The following is a 17685-nucleotide window of genomic DNA, read 5'->3' on the forward strand; positions in this document are numbered from 1 at the left end:
TTAATACAGTATGAAAGTGAAGTGAAGTCGCTCAGTCGTGTCCTACTCTTTGTGACCCCACGGACTGTAGCCCGCCAGGCTCCTCAGTCCATGGGATTCTCCAGGCGAGAACACTGGAGTGGGGTGCCCTTTACTTCTCCAGAGGATCTTCCTGACCCAGGGACTGAATCTGCGTCTTCTGCATTGCAGGTGGATTCTTTACTGGCTGAGCCACCAGGGAAGCCCCAGCAGAGAATAATCTATGAAAATTTGGAATCACTATGGTGTATACCTAAAACTAATATAATATTGTAAATCAACTACACTTCAATTTAAAAAAGAAAAAGAAACCTACACAAAAGGAAAATCACTCAACTGAAATCCCACATCGCAGGCCTCCATGAAGCATCCCAGCGAGGCTCTCAGACAGACAGACGTGGCTGCCGTGTGCTGCCCCAAATGCAGCTGTCAAGACAAGGAGCTGCTTCCGAAGGGAACGAGGGCATCTTTTCCAGGTGACTGGTAAGAACGCTGAAAGTGCAATCCCAAACTCGAGCTATACAGACTGCAGTCTGTGTGTGTGTGTGGTCAGCCGCTCAGCCGTGTCTGACTCTTTGTGACCCCATGGACTGTAGCCTGCCAGGCTCCTCTGTCCATGGGATTTTCCAGGCAAGAATATTGGGGAGGCTTCCATTTCCTTCTCCAGGGAACATCCTGACCCAGGGGTTGAACCCGCATCTCCTGAGTCTCCAGTAATGACTGGTGAATCCTTTACCTCTGTGCTCCCTGGGAAGCTCGGTATTCAACTTAGCCTTCTTGAAAGGGAGTTACTAACCAAATTTCATCCTTTCTAAAAAAAGTTTCATATTTCTTTCCTAGGGGCATGATTCCTTTTCCTAAATCTTTGGATTACCTGCTATGGACTTAATGCTTGTCTCTTCCCAAATTTCATATATATTGAAACACTAATGACATATGTGGTACAATTTAGAGATGGGGATTCGGGGACGCGATTATTTCATGAGTAGGGAGCTCTGTCAGGAAGAAATTTTCCTATACCCTTGTAGGTTCTTCTGGCTGGTCTATGAATTAAACTGCCATGAGACGGATCAACAGGACAAAGTTATACAAAAGTTAAGTAACACGTATCAGGGGAGAGACACAGGGAAACTGAGTAACTCACCCAAACAGGCAAAACCCTGACCTTAAACAGCACCAAAGTCACAAGAGGGCGTTGGGGGTAGTGGCTGAGGACTTCAAAGAGGAAGAAAGGGAATCAGACGAGGACAAAAAAGCACCGTTGGTAAACAAATGTTTGCTGTGGCACGCAGAGACAACGGGACACAGCGGAGTCTGAACAGACTTCCTTAGGTGCCTCCCTGTCTGCGCACGTAGCTCAGACTCGGGTTATCTGCGTTGATCGCTCCTTTCCTGCAAGTCCTCCGTCTACATTGTTTTAGGTCAAAGGTCAAATTTTCCTCTGGAGTCCTGGGCTCTGATTGTTTTTAGCTCAAAATAATCCACGTACCAAAGAAATATTTTGGGGTGGCAAAATGTGTTCCCCTGCAGGCCCATGCTGCGATTACTGTTTCTACGAGAAGGGACCGCTGCGTCTTCCTCTCTGTGAGGACATGGTGAGAAGACTCTGCACAAAGAGGTGTCTCAGCGCGTGCCAGGCAGGCCGGCACTTTGGCCTTGACCTTCCCAGGCTCCCGACAGTGAGGAACGGTCTTTATTATTTAAGCCATCCAGTCGAGAGCGTTTTTTGCTAACGCGGCCTGAACTGAGGTAGTGACCTGAGTGACTCCTTTAGGGCTCCCTCACCCAACAGCATGGCTCATCCCCCTTGCTTAAGCTCTCCTCACTCCCGGGTTCTGTCTTTGCTCCACTTGCAGACAGCCCCCTGGGCACAGGCTTCACCCGCATCCGCATGAGGGTGCCCCGTGAGTACCTCCTCCGGCTGACTCTAACAGCATCAGAGGCTGTGAGCGCTGTCCCCTCAGGGTCTGAGCCCCGGCAAGGAACCAAACTCCACAGGCCACAAATGATATGCAAGGCAGCCACAGGAGTGAACAGTTTTAAAAATTAAAAAATAAAAAAGTTAAAATTCACATCCGATAGTGTCCTGACCCTGCAGAAGATACAATGCCATGGCTTCTTACTGATTTAGGGTAGAGACTGAAACCCTTTCTACAGCCTAATGCATGCAGGACCCTGACCCGCCCCTGTGGAACAGTCTCACCTCTGACCCAGCGTCCAGGGGGCTGGCCTTCTTTCAGTCCAAACATTCTGCTGTTGTTCAGTCATTATGTTGAGTCCAACTCTTTGTGACCCCATGGACTGCAGCACACCAGGCCTCCCTGTCCATCACCATCTCCCAGAGTCTACTCAGACTCACGTCCATCGAGTCAATGATGCCATCCAACCATCTCATCTTCTGTCATCCCCTTCTCCTCCCACCTTCAATCTTTCCCAGCATCAGGGTCTTTTCAAATGAGTTGGCTCTTCGCATCAGGTGGCCAAAGTATTGGAGTTTCAGCTTCAGCATCAGCTCTTCTAATGAACACCCAGGACTGATCTTCTTTAGGATGGACTGGCTGGATCTCCTTGCAGTCCAAGGAACTCTCAAGAGTCTTCTCCAATACCACAGTTCAAAAGCATCAATTCTCATGCACTCAGCTTTCTTTACAGTCCAGCTCTCACATCCATACATGACCACTGGAAAAACCATAGCCTTGACTAGATGGACTTTTGTTGGCAAAGTAATGTCTCTGCTTTTTAATATGTTGTCTAGGTTGGTCATAGCTTTTCTTCCAAGGAGCAAGCATCTTTTAATTTCATGACTGCAATCACCATCTGCAATGATTTTGGAGCCCAAGAAAACAAAGTTTGTCACTGTTTCCATTATTTCTCCATCTACTTGCCATGATCTTAGTTTTCTAAATGTTGAGTTTTAAGCCAACCTTTTCACTCTCCTCTTTCACTTTCATCAAGAGGCTGTTTAGTTCTTCTTCGCTTTCTGTCATAAGGGTGGTGTCATCTGCGTATCTGAAGTTATTGGTACTTCTCCCAGCAATCTTGATTCCAGCTTGTGCTTCATCCAGCCTGGCATTTCACATGATGTACTCTGCATATAAGTTAAGTAAGCAGGGTGACAATATACAGCCTTGATGTACTCCTTTCCCAATTTGGAAACATTCCATTGTTCCACATCCAGTTCTAACTGTTGCTTCTTGACCTGCATTCAGATTTCTCAGGAGGCAGGTAAGGTGGTCTGGTATGCCCATCTCTTGAAGAATTCTCCACAGTTTGTTGTGATCCACACAGTCAAAGGCTTTGGCATAGTCAATAAAGCAGAAATAGATGTTTTTCTGGAACTCTCTTGCTTTTTCCATGATCAAGCAGATGTTGGCAATTTGATCTCTGGTTCCTCTGTCTTTTCTAAATCCAGCTTGAACATCTGGAAGTTCATGGTTCACATACTGTTGAAGTCTGGCTCGGAGAATTTTGAGCATTACTTGGCTAGCGTGTGAGATGAGTACAATTGTGTGGTAGTTTGAGCATTCTTTGGCATTGCCTTTCTTTGGGATTGGAATGAAAACTGACCTTTTTCCAGTCCTGTGGCCACTGCTGAGTTTTCCAGATTTGCTGGCATATTGAGTGCAGCACTTTCACAGCATCATCTTTTAGGATTTGAAATAGCTCAGCTGGAATTCCATCACCTCCACTAGCTTTGTTCATAGTGATGCTTTCTAAGGCCCACTTGACTTCACATTCCAGGATGTCTGGCTGTAGGTGAGTGATCACACCATTGTGGTTATCTGGGTCATGCAAATCTTTTTTGTATAGTTCTTCTGGGTATTCTTGCCACCTTTTCTTAATATCTTCGGCTTCTATTAGGTCCATACCATTTCTGTCCTTTATTGTGCCCACCTTTCCATGAAATGTTCCCTTGGTATCTTGAATTTTCTTGAAGAGATCTCTAGTCTTTTCCATTCTATTGTTTTCCTCTATTTCTTTGCACTGATCACTGAGGAAGGCTTTCTTATCTCTCCTTGCTATTCTTCGGAACTCTGCATTCAGATGCTTATATCTTTCCTTTTCTCCTTTGCCTTTAGCTTCTCTTCTTTTCACAGCTAGTTCTAAGGCCTCCTCAGACAACCATTTTGCCTTTCTGCATTTCTTTTTCTTGGGGATGGTCTTGATCCCTGCCTCCTGTACGATGTCACAAACCTCTGTCCGTAGTTCTTCAGGCACTCTGTTTATCAGGTCTGATCCCTTGAATCTGTTTGTCACTTCCACTGTATAATCTTCTCAAACTAACAATGATATACACAGCACAAAACGCATCATTTCACTCTAGGGCGGGAGGAAATCTTAGAGATCGGTGTAAGATAATTCCCTCCTCATCCATGAGAAAAATGTAATTCTCATCCGAATGAGAGACACTGAACGACAGCATTCACGGCTCAGGGTCATGCAAATGAGCACTTAATCGATGTTTATAAACCATATCATTGGCGGGCAACTGACCCTGCATATCTGGATGTGCACTCATACGATGGTCACTTTCAAAGCTTTCAGACTTAGAGCCCAGTCCTGCTGTGGCAAGAACACAGGACCAGGAATCTGAAGATTTAAGTTTATTTAGAATGGTCACGTGGTAAATGTGAGATGAAAAGCAAGTCACTTTTTTCTTTTTTAATCTTCCTTTCTCTCGAGAGTGTAATGATAGCTTCACCCATCTGTTGTGAGAACCACATCTGAGTGTGAGTAAAACAATTTAACAATACAAAAGACAACGTATGCACAGAGTGTTACGCTTAACTAGTCATGGTGCCTTCCTCAGGGAATGAAGAATTTGCACCAGCAGTGCTGGGGACTCCTCTGAGTCATCGCCTCTCTTCCCAGAACCTTCAGAGTTCTACTGGACTCCATGAGAGGGCCACAGCTTTAGGAAGTAAGAGAACGGGACTCAGACACAGCTCTGCCACAAGCTAATGACATGGGTTTCTTTCTTTTTTTTTTAACTGCACCAGTGTCCCCAAACTCATAATAAATGAGGAAAATAATACACGTGCTATTGTCTTCACTGGATTGCTGTCATTAAAAATTTCTGTTAAAAAAAAGTTCTAAGTACACAGTGTATGCATTTATATTTAAGAGTTCAGTTCAGTCGCTCAGTCGTGTCTGATTCTTTGCGACCCCATGAACCGCACCACGCCAGGCCTCCCTGTCCATCATCAACTCCCAGAGTTTACCCAAACTCATGTCCATAGAGTGGGTGATGCCATCCAACTATCTCATCCTCTGTCGTCCCCTTCTCCTCCTGCCCCCAATGCCTCCCAGCATCACGGTCTTTTCCAGTGAGTCAACTCTTTGCATCAAGTTGCCAAAGTATTGGAGTTTCAGCTTCCGCATCAGTCCTTCCAATGAACACCCAGGACTGATCTCCTTTAGGATGGACTGGTTGGATCTCCTTGCAGTCCAAGGGACTCTCAAGAGTCTTCTCCAACACCACAGTTCAAAACCATCAATTCTTTGGCACTCAGCTTTCTTCACAGTCCAACTCTCACATCCATACGTGACCGCAGGAAAAACCATAGCCTTGACTAGATGCGCCTTTGTCTGCAAAGCAATGTCTCTGCTTTTCAATATGCTGTAAGAATAGATACCATACTGGATCTTAGCCAGAAGGCAATGAAGCAATCACGAGTATTTATACAAGCTGTTGGGCCTCCCGGGGGTGCTCGTGGCAAACAACCCGCCTGCCAATGCAAGAGAGATGAGACCTGGGCTCAAGCCCTGGTTGGGAAGGACCTGGGAGGAGGGCGTGGCAGTACACTGCAGTGCTCTTGCCTGGCGAACGCCAAGGACAGAGGAGCCTGGCGGGCTACGGTCCATAGGGTCACAGAGATTGCAGCATGACCGAAGCAACTGAGCACTCACACACATAAAGTGTACTAGCATATAACGGAACTCATTAAAAACCTTATTAAGAAGGCCTTTTTAAAAAATCTTATTGGCAGAGACTAATCAGGGTTAATTTAGGATCAGTACATACTACTATACACAAACAAGGAGAGGACGAGGACCTACGGGTAGCACAGGGAAGTGCACGCAACGTCGTGTGATGACCACACTGGAAAGGAGACCGGAGAAGAGCGTGTATGCAGGCACAACCGAATCACTTTGTTGTTGACTTGAAGCCAACAGAACATTGCAAATTATCTTCAAGAAAAATTACAATACTAATTTGCAGTAACTACAAGATAACACTGTAATCACACTTCAATAAAAAAATAAAATTTGCAGAAAAGAATATTATCTAGATATCTTCCCAAGTCAACCCTCTTCAGTATTTCAATCCAGCCTAGAAATAGCTATGAGGTTGCTCTCAGAGGGCGAGAGCAGCTGAGCACATATGAGCCGTAAGAATCGTGTTTCATACAATGCTGGAGTGGGCTGCCGTGTCCTTCTGCAGGGCATCTTCCCCACCCAGGGATCCCACTTGGGTCTTCTGCATTGCGGGCAGACTCACTACCATCTGAGCCACCAGGGAATCCCATAATCATGACCAGGCCCTTCTTAGAGGAAGGGACAACCGCCACATACAATCAACACGAGGGGCAGAATCCTGAAGACACTTCACAGGAGACGGCCACGACAGCTCCTCGCATCAAGAGGCTGAGTCTACTGCCCCTTCCCTTGACCCTGGGCTGCCTTTGTGAGCAGCACTAGATGAAGCAGAAGCAGCATTACTGTCTTCCAAGGCAAGGCTTTCGGAGGCCGTGCAACGTGCACTTTCACCCCTCGGAATGCCACACTGAGGCTGCCGGGTAAGGAAGCAGGTGCAGCCTACTGGCGGTGGAGAGCCCACAAGGCCCGGGCAGCAGCCAGCATCTCTTCAGACGTGAGGAGGAGGCCGCCCTGGGTATTCCAGCTCAGCTGATCCCCCAAAAACGAACGAGCCCGGAGGGACACCAGCATAGCAATGGCCCTAAGACCCACAGAATCAGAAGAAATGACACATCACCTGTTGTTTCAAACCACTCGGTTAGAAGGTGATCTGTTTTGTCAGCATAGATAACTAGAATATATTCCTATCAATGCTGTTTAGTTGCTGCTTAGACGCTAAGTTGTGTCCGAGCCTTTTGCAACCCCAAACTGTCGCCTGCCAGGCTCCTCTGTCCGTGGGATTTTCCAGCCACACATACGAGAGTGGGTTTCCATTTCCTTCTCCAGGGGATTTTGCCCACCCAGGGATCAAAGCCACGTTTCCTGCATTGCAGGCAGACTCTTTACCACTGAGCCACCTCCTATCAGGGGTAATGGCAAAAACGATGTGAAACCCACAAAGAGAGACGTGTCACATGAGTTGGAGAGTCATGAAAGGGCAGTGAATGATCCCAGAAGGTCCTGGAAATAAACTGCAGAAGTTCCGCCACACGGCGTTAGACCCGGGAGCCTGCATCGGTAATGGGAGTCTGGAAAACAAAGCGCCGAGGTAAAGCGTAGCGTGATTCCTTCTGTTTCTTTGGCCCCAAATGAGGAAGAGCGAAGAGGAGGAACTAGCCTCCTTGGTTTCCCAGTTTCAGACTTTATTCCTCTAGGAAATCTCCCGTCCCACAAATCTGGACCAGGTGCCACTTTTAAGGGCTCCCTGCAAGGCCTTCTCAGCTCCCTGCGGGCACGACCAGCTAACTTAACTAGGAGCTTTTTGAGACCAGGCTCCTTGTCTCTGGGTGGACAGCCGGTTCCTAGTACCACAGGTCCTAAGAAGTGTTTGCTGGATGAATACATGAAACTCATTTCTCTGCATGCCCCTGCGACAGATCATTGCCCGGGAGTATGTAACAGTCGGCCCCCTCAGACCTCCCTGGCTGCCCAGGGAACTGGACTCCATCCTTCCACTGCAGGGGGCGTGGGTTCGACCCCTGATTCAGGAACCAAGACCCCTCACACCACAGGGCAGCCAAAAAAGTGGGGGGGAAGCTACCCTTAGAATGGCCCCATGTGGAGACGCAGTGAGTCAGAAGTTCCTTCCTGACTGACACCCTCCATTTAACATACAGACACGGACGCCCAGCCTTCACCTGCTCTCCAACCACACCATCCCTTCCAGCTCAGCAACTTTGCTTTCGGGGTGTGGCGAGGACAGCTGGACAGGGGGTTGTCTGGGTCACTTCATATAACCAGAGACACAACCTGCCAGCCCTCCAGGGCTCCTGCTGAGTAGCTGGTGGCCGCTGGACAAATGGCTGGTGAGCTGCCGCTGCCAACGTGAGCTTCAGCAAAGAGACCAGTTGGCAAGCCTTCCTGGCTGGGCTCACCTGCTATTTAAAACATGCCCCGCAACCCTGAAGGTCTTCTGACTTCACTTCCCCTTAGAATCAAGTGCTATTCCTGCCTAGATTCTTCTCTTTACCACAAAGCCTTGCTGGGGATTTGATTTTAGTATCAACATGTAGTCATGGTGTTAAAACAATAATTTGACTCACTACTTGGTCCAACGATCTCTCGCTATGCAACAAGCTTCCCCAAAGCTTGGTGACTTAAAACCACCACTTATGGGAAGGTAAACTGGTGTAGTCAGTATGGAAAACAGTGTGGGAGTTCCTCAAAAAACTAAAAATATAGTTGCCATGAAAGTGAAAGCCACTCAGTCATGTCTGACTCTGTGACCCCATGGACTATACAGTCCACAGAATTCTCCAGGCCAGAATACTGGAGTGGGTAGCCTTTCCCTTCTCCAGGGGATCTTCCCAATCCAGGGATCAAACCCAGGTCTCCCGTGTTACAGGCAGATTCTTTACCAGCTGAGACACCAGAGAAGCCATTAAGATTCAGCAATCCCACTCCTGGGCATACATCCACACAAAATTCTAATTCAAAAAGATACATGCATCCCACATTCACAGAAGCACTATTTACAATAACCAACACTTGGATAGAACCTAAATGTCCACTGACAGATGAATAGACACAGAAGATATGGTACATATATACAATGGAATACTACTCAGCCATAAAAAAGAATGGAGTAACATCTGAAGCAACATGGTCAGACTTAGAGATTATCAAACTAAGCGAAGAAAGTCAGAAAGAGAAAGACAAATACCATATGATATCCTTATACGAAGACTCTATGACACAAAGGAACTTATTTGTGAAATAGAAACGGACTCACAGAGACAGAAGAGACTCGCGGGTGTCAAGGAGGAAGGTGTGTGGAAGGCACAGACTGGGACTTGAGGGTCAGCAGATACAGATACGCAGCACACACACCTGTATGTGAATACACACACGTATACACACACACACACACACACACACACACACTAGTATGTATGTATATGTATAACCAAACCACTCTGCTGGATGCCAGACAGTAACACAACACTGCAAATCAACTACACTTCAATAAAATGATTTTTTAAGAAACCAGCACTTAATCGTATCTTAGAGCTCCGTGGATTGCTTGGGGCTCAGCTGGGCAGTTCTTCCGTCAGTCCTGGTTGGGATCAGTAGTGCAAATACATGCAGACGTGGCTCGGGCTGGATGCCTGGCCCTGGGTGCTCCTCGGTCAACACAGCCTCTCCCATGAGATGCCCTGGACACTGAGACGCAGAGCTCAAGAGGAAGGAAGCAGATGCTGCCAGAAATTTTATTTACACTTTCATTAACACATGCAGATCAGATCAGATCAGTCGCTCAGTCGTGTCCGACTCTTTGCGACCCTTTGAATCGCAGCACGCCAGGCCTCCCTGTCCATCACCAACTCCCGGAGTTCACTCAGACTCACGTCCATCGAGTCGGTGATGCCATCCAGCCATCTCATCCTCTGTCATCCCCTTCTCCTCTTGCCCCCAATCCCTCCCAGCATCAGAGTCTTTTACAATGAGTCAACTCTTCGCATGAGCTGGCCAAAGTACTGGAGTTTTCAGCTTTAGCATCATTCCTTCCAAAGAAATCCCAGGGCTGATCTCCTTCAGAATGGACTGGTTGGATCTCCTTGCAGTCCAAGGGACTCTCAAGAGTCTTCTCCAACACCACTGTTCAAAAGCAGCAATTCTTCGGCACTCAGCCTTCTTCACAGTCCGACTCTCACATCCATACATGACCACAGGAAAAACCATAGCCTTGACTAGACAAAACTTTTTTGGCAAAGTAATGTCTCTGCTTTTGAATATAGAAATAAGGTCCAATACTGTAAAGAGCAATATTGCATAGGAACCTGTAATGTCAGGTCCATGAATCAAGGCAAATTGGAAGTGGTCAAACAAGAGCTGGCAAGAGTGAATGTCGACATTCTAGGAATCAGCGAACTCAAATTGGACTGGAATGGGTGAATTTAACTCAGATGACCATTATGTCTTCTACTGCAGGCAGGAATCCCTCAGAAGAAATGGAGTAGCCATCATGGTCAACAAAAGAGTCCGAAATGCAGTACTTGGATGCAATCTCAAAAATGACAGAATGATCTCTGTTCGTTTCCAAGGCAAACCATTCACTATCACAGTAATCCAAGTCTATGCCCCAACCAGTAACGCTGAAGAAGTGGAAGTTGAACGGTTCTATGAAGACCTACAAGACCTTTTAGAACTAACACCCAAAAAAGATGTCCTTTTCATTATAGGGGACTGGAATGCAAAAGTAGGAAGTCAAGAAACACCTGGAGTAACAGGCAACTTTGGCCTTGGAATACGGAATGAAGCAGAGCAAAGACTAATAGAGTTTTGCCAAGAAAATGCACTGGTCATAACAAACACCCTCTCCCAAAAACACAAGAGAAGACTCTATACATGGACATCACCAGATGGTCAACACCGAAATCAGATTGATTATATTCTTTGCAGCCAAAGATGGAGAGGCTCTATACAGTCAGCAAAAACAAGACCAGGAGCTGACTGTGGCTCAGACCATGAATTCCTTATTGCCAAATTCAGACTTAAATTGAAGAAAGTAGGGAAAACCACTAGACCATTCAGGTATGACCTAAATCAAATCCCTTATAATTATACAGTGGACGTGAGAAATAGATATAAGGGCCTAGATCTGATACATAGAGTGCCTGATGAGCTATGGAATGAGGTTCATGACATTGTACAGGAGACAGGGATCAAGACCATCCCCATGGAAAAGAAATGCAAAAAAGCAAAATGGCTGTCTGGGGAGGCCTTACAAATAGCTGTGAAAAGAAGAGAAGCAAAAAGCAAAGGAAAAAAGGAAAGATATAAACATCTGAAGGCAGAGTTCCAAAGAATAGCAAGAAGGGATAAGAAAGCCTTCTTCAGCAATCAATGCAAAGAAATAGAGGAAAACAACAGAATGGGAAAGACTAGGGATCTCTTCAAGAAAATCAGAGATACCAAAGGAACATTTCATGCAAAGATGGGCTCGATAAAGGGCAGAAATGGTATGGACCTAACAGAAGCAGAAGATATTAAGAAGAGGTGGCAAGAATACACAGAAGAACTGTACAAAGAAGATCTTCACGACCCAGATAATCACGATGGTGTGATCACTGACCTAGAGCCAGACATCCTGGAATGTGAAGTCAAGTGGGCCTTAGAAAGCATCACTATGAACAAAGCTAGTGGAGGTGATGGAATTCCAGTTGAGCTATTCCAAATCCTGAAAGATGATGCTGTGAAAGTGCTGCACTCAATATGCCAGCAAATCTGGAACACTCAGCAGTGGCCACAGGACTGGAAAAGGTCAGTTTTCATTCCAATCCCAAAGAAAGGCAATGCCAAAGATGCTCAAACTACCACACAATTGCACTCATCTCACACGCTAGTAAAGTAATGCTCAAAATTCTCCAAGCCAGGCTTCAGCAATATGTGAACCGTGAACTTCCTGATGTTCAAGCTGGTTTTAGAAAAGGCAGAGGAACCAGAGATCAAATTGCCAACATCCGCTGGATCATGGAAAAAGCAAGAGAGTTCCAGAAAAACATCTATTTCTGCTTTATTGACTATGCCAAAGCCTTTGACTGTGTGGATCACAATAAACTGGAAAATTCTGAAAGAGATGGGAATACCAGACCACCTGATCTGCCTCTTGAGAAATTTGTATGCAGGTCAGGAAGCAACAGTTAGAACTGGACATGGAACAACAGACTGGTTCGAAATAGGAAAAGGAGTACATCAAGGCTGTATATTGTCACCCTGTTTATTTAACTTATATGCAGAGTACATTAACACATTAAGACATAAATAATAATGAGAGAATATTATTAATATATTGGGTTGGCCAAAAATTTTGTTTAGGTTTTTTTGTAAGATGTTACAGAATATAATCCACTTGCCAGACAGCTAACCCATTCAACATGCAAAATGCAATGGTTTTCAGTCTATACATCGAGGTGCACATCCATCACTACAATCCATATGAAAATACTTTATCACCCAAAGGAAGCACTGTACTCTCAGCAGTCATCCCCCACGTCTCCATCCCCCTATCCCAGGCAAGCATGAATCTACCTACCGCCTATCTATGAATTTGCCTCTTACAGGCTGTTCAAATAGAAAGAACTACCCAGTACATGGTCCCGAGGGGCTGGCTTCTTTCGTCTTCAACAACGGTCACCACACTGGAGCATTAGTGTCTCATTCACCGTCAGAGAGGGCGCCATCGTGTGGACATGCCATACTGCGTTTATCCACTCATCAGCCAAGAGACGGCTGGGTTATTTCTACTCTGGCTTATTATCAATGGTATTGCTTTGAAAATTCATATACAGGTTTTTATGTGGACATACATTTTCTTTTCTCTTGGATATACACCAAGAAGCAGAATCGTTGGGTCGTATAATAACTCTTCTTAATCTTTTGTGAAAATGCCAGACATTTTCCAAAATGGCTGTGCCACTCTGCACTCCCAGCAGTGAAGTGTGACAGCTCTAACTTCTCCACGTCCTCTCCAGAGTTTGCCATCTGTTCTTCATTAGGATCCTCCTAGGGGGTGTGACGGAGAAAGCAGTGGCATCCCACTCCGGTACTCTTGCCTGGAAAATCCCATGGACAGAGGAGCCTGGTGGGCTGCAGTCCATGGGGTCGCACAGAGTTAGACACGACTGAGCGACTTCACTTTCACTCTTCACTTTCATGCGTTGGAGGAGGAAATGGCAGCCCACTCCAGTGTTCTTGCCTGGAGAATCCCAGGGACAGGGGAGCCTGGTGGGCTGCCGTCTATGGGGTCACACAGAGTCGGACACGACTGAAGCGACTTAGCAGCGGCAGCCACAGCAGTGGGTGTGAAGAGGTGTCTCAGAGTAGTGTTGACCTGCCTTCCCCTGATGATACTGGGCATGGTTTTGTATGCCTGTTGTCCATCTGCAGATCTTTGGAGAAACGTCTATCCTGATGCTTTGTCCATTGGAAAATGAGGCTGCTTGAGCTTAAGCATCCTTTGTATATTCTTTGATGAGCTTCTTAATCAGACAATGATTTGCAGATATTCTCTCCCATTCTATAGGCTGTTTTCTCACTTTCTTCATGGTTCTTTGCAGTCCCAAAGTTTTTAATTTTGAGGTAGTCCAATTTGTCTCTTTTTCTCTTTTGTTGCTTGTGCTTTTTGGGGTCACATGTCAGAAACACTGCCTGACACCAGCCCATGAAAGTCTACTCCTATGCTCTAAGAATTTTACAGTTTTAGTTCTTAAATCTAGTTCTATAATCCATTTTGAGTTAATTTTTCTAGAAGGCATGAGGCAAGGGTCAAACTGCTTATTTGCATGCAGTTATCCAGTTATCTCAGCTTTTGAACTGTGGTGTTGGAGAAGACTCTTGAAAGGAGACCAACCAGTCCATCCTAAAGGAGATCAGTCCTGAATATTCACTGGAAGGACCGACGCTGAAGCTGAAACTCCAATACTTTGGCCACCTGAGGCAAAGAGCTGACTCACTGGACCCTGATGCTGGGAAAGATTGAAGGCAGGAGGAGAAGGGGATGACAGAGGACGAGATGGTTGGGTGGCATTGCCAACTCAATGGACATGAGCTTGAGTAAACTCCGGGAATTGGTGATGGTCAGGGAGGCCTGGCTGCAGCCCATGGGGTCACAAAGAGTCAGACACGACTGAGCAACTGAACTGAACTGATTTAGTTATCTCAGCACCATTTTGTTAAAAAGACTATTCATTCTCCATTGAATTATCTTTCTGACTCTTGTTAAAAACCAAGCAACCGTGCCAGGCCTTCTTAAGCTGCTTGGGCTCAGAAGTCACAGAATGTCACTTGCCTGAGTTACACTGGTTTAAAATCACGAGGTCAATGACAAATGTAGCTTCAAATCCTAACTCTGCACACCTGTCAGCTACCTGACTGCTTCCCGGAGTATAACTGGGGATAAAGACAGTGCCCCCTGGGGAGTGGCTATGCAGCCTAAGTGTGACAGTACACGAATGCTTCAGTCACGGGGCCAATATACCTGAAGCACTGAGTACATCTTAGCCGTAGTGATGATGACAACAATTACGACGATAAAGTTTTCTAGATGGGCTGTAAGATTTAACCCCTTTCTTTATGGCAAAATGAATTAATACTCTGAGTATATTTCTACAGACAAGAACAGAGTTCTATTTTAATTAGTGGTGACAAATGGGGACGGTGCTCCGAAAGTCTCATTTTTATGGAACAAATTCATCTTTAGTCAAAACGGTCCTGTGTGCGACTAGACTCACGACGTAAGGCCACACACCTTATAACTCGCTGTTGTTTAGTTGCTCAGTCGTGTCCGACTCTTTGGACCCCGTGGACTGCAGCCCGCCGGGCTCCTCTGTCCACGTAATTTCCTAAGCAAGAACACTGGATTGAGTTGCCGTTTCCTACTCCAGGGGATCTTCCCGACCTAGGGATCAAAGCCGTGTCTACCGCATTGGCAGGCGGATTCTTTCCCACTGAGCCCCCATAAGGTGCTGTTGGTGGTGGTTCAGTCGCTAGGTCTTGTCTGAGTCTTCGTGACCCCATGGACTGTCGCCCGCCTTAAGGTAATAGGCATTAACAAAACTCGCCTGCTGAAAGTATCCACAGATTTTATTGGGCATGTGACTGAGTTCACCCTTTCCTGGATATATATCTGAGTCATATTTCCCAGACTCACTTTAGCCCAGGGGAAGGCTACATCACAATAGAAGGAACTGCTACATTTAGGGGCCAGTACAGGAATAGAAGTCAGCTGATAGTAATCTCCTTGTGCACTGAAAAAAAAATTCAAAAGAACTGAGAAGGCCCATATATCGTGGGAATGTATGTGATAGCACACCAGGCCACAGGTAGCCAGGGAGGCAAAGTGATCCTGGGCTTTGAGGCCCAAAAGATGCTTTAGAATCTAGAAAGCTTCAAAAAACATTCATGTGTTAATATAATGATAAACTACTTTGAAAAGCAAAACATAGAATTATATACATGAATTAAAAATTTATTCATCCAAATATTCAGTTACTTTACCCTAGGGGCAGTTTCTGAATGCTTTTTCCTTTCTTCTTAATAGAATTCTTTACCAATCAAATTATTCCCCAGAGAGAATATACTATGCTTATAACTGGGGGAAAATTTTTATCAATAAAGAAGCTACATTAAGGTTAAGCTTATTTACTTATGCTTTAATATTTTTTCACTTATTTGTCTGCACCAGGACTGAGTTATGGCCCACGGGGTGTTCGCTGCAGTGTGCAGGGTCTTCAGGTGTGGTGTGTGGGTCCAGCTCCCTGACCAGGAATTGAGACTGGGCCCCTGAACTGGGAGCCTGGAGTCTTAAGTGCTGGACTGCCAGAGAAGTCCCAAGGTTAAGTTTATATTTAACCAGATGACTTGTCCCTGACAAAATGCTTATATTAATACTTAAGGTAACACAGTCGCTCCCCGTGTATAAATTCCATATTTGGATGTATGCTTCCAAAACACAGTTTGAAAGAATAACACTGACTTGTGTGACTAGGAAGAAAGTACGAATTACGGGGAAACGCTTATGTGAGCATTATTTTTGAATACTATGCTACTTTCTATAGAATAGATGTGATAGGGATAAACAGACAAAATTTTCATAACCATTTGGTTTGGAACCAGTAAACCGAAAGCTGTTTGGTTACTATATGTCAGTGAAACCCTAGTGCATACTAAAAAAGGTGACGGGAAACAGCACTGTACACCCTTCGCCAGCAAACACCTCTCACCTTCCTTCGCTCGCCTTCATATTATACCCTGAGCAGAACATACTCTTTCTCATCATGTTTCCTTACTTGTGTTGTTCCCTCATATCCTCCTTCCTCCCTTTCCCTGGAAAAATTTAAACCGTTCTTCCAAAAAAGGGAGCCCACTGCACAGTGGCACAGTGGTTCCCTGGGAGGGAGCCTGGCTGCAGCGACAAATGAGGCCTAAGAACCAGGGCCTGCTCCCCGGAGCCACCCCGGAGGACGGGCAGGATGGTAAGAGTCCGGAGGAAAGGGCCAAGGGTACCTGCTTCTCATTTGCACAAGGGGCTTTAAGAGCTAGAAAAACTACTGCCCTCTCTGAAAATATCCTAACTTAGAAGTGATTCACACAGATCTCTCCTTTTTTTGAACTTTAAGTCAATACCATAGTTTCATATAAAGTCTCTCAATTTTTAGCACACTATTTTTACCCCTTCAGCTCAGCTAGAAGCTTCTGAAGGACAGACACCATGCATTCAAGGCTTTTATTTCTTAGAAAACCCAGCCCTGGGAGGCAGTATACACTAGATGCTGAACAAGTATTTGTTAATCAACTGCCTGAAAACAAGGTACGCCACAGGCAACAGGAGCAGAGTGCTACTTATCCCTGAAGGATAAAACCCCTTCCTCTTTGCTCACTATTTTAAATTTTCTGGGGAAAAAAGCAAGAGCGTTTTTAGTGCTGGTATTATGCTCTGACAAGACTGATAATTCAGAACCTAAGTTGTAACTTTCACATCCCCCATGGTTTTTAGTGCTGTTGTACTAAATATTATCAGCTTTTTAGTGTGGTTGTATTAAACATTTCAGTTGTTTAAACTTGAATCAGCTTTAGATAGAGCCGAGTGTGAATTCCAAGGCCACAGCTGTCCTAAAAGGCTGCATTCAGCTACGGTTTCATAACCAAAAAATTACACGAGAAGGAGAGAAACCGAGCACTTCTACACTGAATTCAAAACAATTCAAACCTCTGTGAGGCCTTTCAAACCACTGTCAAGGGCAACTGGGTTCTCAAACATCCTACAAAGGCTTCTTTTAAGGGATGGTCATTGTTTATTTTGGATGCTTCCATCATTATTAGAAAATAGAAGGATTTGCTGCCACAAACAAAGGGGGGAAAAAAGGCAAAGAAAGAAAAGGTAAGATAAAGTACTTGAGAAAAAAAATAAAGATAATACCAACTAGGGAAAATCGAGTGAGTATACCTTAAAGAGGTTAGGGGAAAATGACGGAAAACTGGACACAATAAGGCAGGACTAGCAGGTGAACAGGCTGTGGCTGAAAGCCTGCTCTGTCCCGCCTGTTTGTTAAAGTTACACGGAAAAGAACGGGAAACAGTCTTCTCTCTCCTTTCAACTGAGGTCTTCGGTTGTGCCATCATAGACCCCCCTCCCAACAAAGGGATCACCATGTACCCTTGCCTGTATCGGTCACCGGAACACAGAGAATAAGTCAACGTTCCTGCTCTGGAAGGACGATGACGAAGCAAGGTTACCAAACTTCTGGA

At 45.5% G+C, this 17685-nt stretch overlaps 1 protein-coding gene and 1 long non-coding RNA gene across 8 annotated transcripts in view; one reads left to right on the top strand and one right to left on the bottom strand.

Moving 5' to 3' along the window:
* Nucleotides 1-17685, bottom strand: part of DEPTOR (DEP domain containing MTOR interacting protein) — a 164181-nt gene that overhangs the window by 87437 nt on the left and 59059 nt on the right. The window lies entirely within an intron of this gene.
* LOC147358939 (uncharacterized) lies at nt 188-5116 on the top strand. The gene is made up of 2 exons (XR_015140414.1): nt 188-501; nt 4829-5116. It is a non-coding gene; the product is annotated as an uncharacterized LOC147358939 (long non-coding RNA).

The sequence above is a fragment of the Bos grunniens genome, chromosome 14 (genome assembly GCF_055505025.1).
Source record: "Bos grunniens cultivar Pamir isolate PY7600 chromosome 14, Bosgru_T2T1.0, whole genome shotgun sequence".
Taxonomy (NCBI): Eukaryota; Metazoa; Chordata; class Mammalia; order Artiodactyla; family Bovidae; genus Bos; species Bos grunniens.